This window comes from Nansenia antarctica, assembly GCF_963989245.1.
Source record: "Nansenia antarctica genome assembly, chromosome: 9".
In the NCBI taxonomy this organism is placed as follows: Eukaryota; Metazoa; Chordata; class Actinopteri; order Argentiniformes; family Microstomatidae; genus Nansenia; species Nansenia antarctica.
The window spans coordinates 45,716,471-45,720,838 of NC_137679.1; positions in this window are offsets into that span (position 1 = coordinate 45,716,471).

A 4,368-nucleotide genomic window follows, 5' to 3' on the forward strand; every position below is an offset into this window, starting at 1 on the left:
ATTATAATAATAGTAATAATAATAATAACAATAATAATAAATATAGTAATTATAATAATAATAATAATAATAATAATAAAAGACAAAATACAAAATAAATAATTTCGGACATTCTGTTAACATTTAGATTGGAGCAGTTTTCATGGCCGTTGTAGAAAGCAGCACACACACGTACATTTAAACCCCTGGCAGCAGACAGGTGCATGTGGCTTCCTCATGATGTTGGATGGTGTAGTTGTTTGGTTGACGAGGCATAACGTGTCATATAAAGAGGTCCGCTTGTATTCCTAGCAGACTGGGCACACACTTAGCATAGCTGCTATCAGGGACATACTTTACAACTTTATTACACATCAAGATAACGTTAGCCACCACTAGACCTCCTAACCTCAGATAACGTTAGTCACTAGACCTCCTAACCTCAGATAACGTTAGCCACTAGGCCTCCTAACCTCAGATAACGTTAGCCACCACTAGGCCTCCTAACCTCAGATAACGTTAGCCACTAGGCCTCCTATCCTCAGATAACGTTAGCCACTAGGCCTCATAACCTCAGATAACGTTAGTCACTAGACCTCCTAACCTCAGATAACGTTAGCCACTAGGCCTCCTAACCTCAGATAACGTTAGTCACTAGACCTCTTAACCTCAGATAACGTTAGTCACTAGGCCTCCTAACCTCAGATAACGTTAGCCACCACTAGGCCTCCTAACCTCAGATAACGCTAGTCACCACTAGGCCTCCTAACCTCAGATAACGTTAGTCACTAGACCTCCTAACCTCAGATAACGTTAGTCACTAGACCTCCTAACCTCAGATAACGTTAGCCACTAGACCTCCTAACCTCAGATAACGTTAGCCACCACTAGGCCTCCTAACCTCAGATAACGTTAGCCACTAGACCTCCTAACCTCAGATAACGTTAGCCACTAGGCCTCCTAACCTCAGATAACGTTAGTCACTAGACCTCCTAACCTCAGATAATGTTAGTCACTAGACCTCCTAACCTCAGATAACGTTAGTCACTAGGCCTCCTAACCTCAGATAACGTTAGCCACCACTAGGCCTCCTAACCTCAGATAACGTTAGCCACCACTAGGCCTCCTAACCTCAGATAACGTTAGCCACTAGACCTCCTAACCTCAGATAACGCTAGTCACCACTAGGCCTCCTAACCTCAGATAACGTTAGCCACTAGGCCTCCTAACCTCAGATAACGTTAGTCACTAGGCCTCCTAACCTCAGATAACGTTAGCCACTAGACCTCCTAACCTCAGATAACGTTAGCCACCACTAGGTCTCCTAACCTCAGATAACGTTAGTCACTAGACCTCCTAACCTCAGATAACGTTAGTCACTAGACCTCCTATCCTCAGATAACGCTAGTCACCACTAGGCCTCCTAACCTCAGATAACGTTAGCCACTAGACCTCCTAACCTCAGACAACGTTAGCCACTAGGCCTCCTAACCTCAGATAACGTTAGTCACTAGGCCTCCTAAGCTCAGATAACGTTAGCCACTAGACCTCCTAACCTCAGATAACGTTAGTCACTAGACCTCCTAACCTCAGATAACGTTAGTCACCACTAGACCTCCTAACCTCAGATAACGTTGATCACTAGACCTCTTAACCTCAGATAACGTTAGTCACTAGACCTCCTAACCTCAGATAACGTTAGCCACTAGGCCTCCTAACCTCAGATAACGTTAGCCACTAGGCCTCCTAACCTCAGATAACGTTAGCCACTAGGCCTCCTAACCTCAGATAACGCTAGCCACTAGACCGCCTAACCTCAGATAACGTTAGTCACTAGACCTCCTAACCTCAGATAATGTTAGCCACTAGACCTGCTAACCTCAGATAACGTAAGTCACCACTAGGCCTCCTAACCTCAGATAACGTTAGCCACCACTAGGCCTCCTAACCTCAGATAACGTAAGTCACCACTAGGCCTCCTAACCTCAGATAACGTTAGTCACTAGACCTCCTAACCTCAGATAACGTTAGTCACTAGACCTCCTAACCTCAGATAACGTTAGTCACTAGGCCTCCTAACCTCAGATAACGTTAGTCACTAGGCCTCCTAACCTCAGATAACGTTAGTCACTAGGCCTCCTAACCTCAGATAGCGTTAGCCACTAGGCCTCCTAACCTCAGATAACGCTAGTCACCACTAGGCCTCCTAACCACAGATAACGTTAGCCACTAGACCTCCTAACCTCAGATAACGTTAGCCACTAGGCCTCCTATCCTCAGATAACGTTAGTCACCACTAGGCCTCCTAACCTCAGATAACGTTGGTCACTAGACCTCCTAACCTCAGATAACGTTGGCCACTAGGCCTCCTATCCTCAGATAACGTTAGTCACTAGACCTCCTAACCTCAGATAACGTTGGCCACTAGGCCTCCTATCCTCAGATAACGTTAGCCACTAGGCCTCATAACCTCAGATAACGTTAGTCACTAGACCTCCTAACCTCAGATAACGTTAGTCACTAGACCTCCTAACCTCAGATAACGTTAGTCACTAGGCCTCCTAACCTCAGATAACGTTAGCCACTAGGCCTCCTAACCTCAGATAACGTTAGCCACTAGGCCTCCTAACCTCAGATAACGTTAGTCACTAGACCTCATAACCTCAGATAACGTTAGCCACCACTAGGCCTCCTAACCTCAGATAACGTTAGCCACCACTAGGCCTCCTAACCTCAGATAACGTTAGTCACTAGACCTCCTAACCTCAGATAACGTTAGTCACTAGACCTCCTAATCTCAGATAACGTTAGCCACCACTAGGCCTCCTAACCTCAGATAACGTTAGTCACTAGGCCTCCTAACCTCAGATAACGTTAGTCACTAGACCTCCTAACCTCAGATAACGTTAGTCACTAGACCTCCTAACCTCAGATAACGTTAGTCACCACTAGGCCTCCTAACCTCAGATAACGTTAGTCACTAGACCTCCTATCCTCAGATAACGTTAGTCACTAGGCCTCCTAACCTCAGATAACGTTAGTCACCACTAGGCCTCCTAACCTCAGATAACGTTAGTCACTAGACCTCCTAACATCAGATAACGTTAGTCACCACTAGGCCTCCTAACCTCAGATAACGTTAGTCACCACTAGGCCTCCTAACCTCAGATAACGTTAGCCACCACTAGGCCTCCTAACCTCAGATAACGTTAGCCACCACTAGGCCTCCTAACCTCAGATAACGTTAGTCACTAGGCCTCCTAACCTCAGATAACGTTAGCCACTAGGCCTCCTAACCTCAGATAACGTTAGTCACTAGGCCTCCTAACCTCAGATAACGTTAGCCACCACTAGGCCTCCTAACCTCAGATAACGTTAGCCACTAGACCTCCTAACCTCAGATAACGTTAGCCACTAGGCCTCCTAACCTCAGATAACGTTAGCCACTAGGCCTCCTAACCTCAGATAACGTTAGTCACTAGGCCTCCTAACCTCAGATAACGTTAGCCACTAGACCTCCTAACCTCAGATAACGTTAGTCACCACTAGGCCTCCTAACCTCAGATAACGTTAGCCACTAGACCTCCTAACCTCAGATAACGTTAGTCACTAGACCTCCTAACCTCAGATAACGTTAGCCACTAGGCCTCCTAACCTCAGATAACGTTAGTCACTAGACCTCCTAACCTCAGATAACATTAGCCACTAGGCCTCCTAACCTCAGATAACGTTAGCCACCACTAGACCTCCTAACCTCAGATAACGTTAGCCACTAGACCTCCTAACCTCAGATAACGTTAGCCACCACTAGGCCTCCTAACCTCAGATAACGTTAGCCACTAGACCTCCTAACCTCAGATAACGTTAGTCACCACTAGGCCTCCTAACCTCAGATAACGTTAGCCACTAGACCTCCTAACCTCAGATAACGTTAGCCACTAGACCTCCTAACCTCAGATAACGTTAGCCACTAGACCTCCTAACCTCAGATAACGTTAGTCACTAGACCTCCTAACCTCAGATAACGTTAGCCACTAGACCTCCTAACCTCAGATAACGTTAGTCACTAGACCTCCTAACCTCAGATAACGTTAGCCACTAGACCTCCTATCCTCAGATAACGCTAGTCACCACTAGGCCTCCTAACCTCAGATAACTACAGAGAGACTGGACATCACAGTCTACAGAGAGACTGGACATCACAATCTACAGAGAGAGAGACTGGACATCACAGTCTACAGAGAGACTGGACATCACAGTCTACAGAGAGACTGGACATCACAGTCTACAGAGAGAGAGACTGGACATCACAGTCTACAGAGAGAGAGACTGGACATCACAGTCTACAGAGAGACTGGACACCACAGTCTACAGAGAGAGACTGGACAT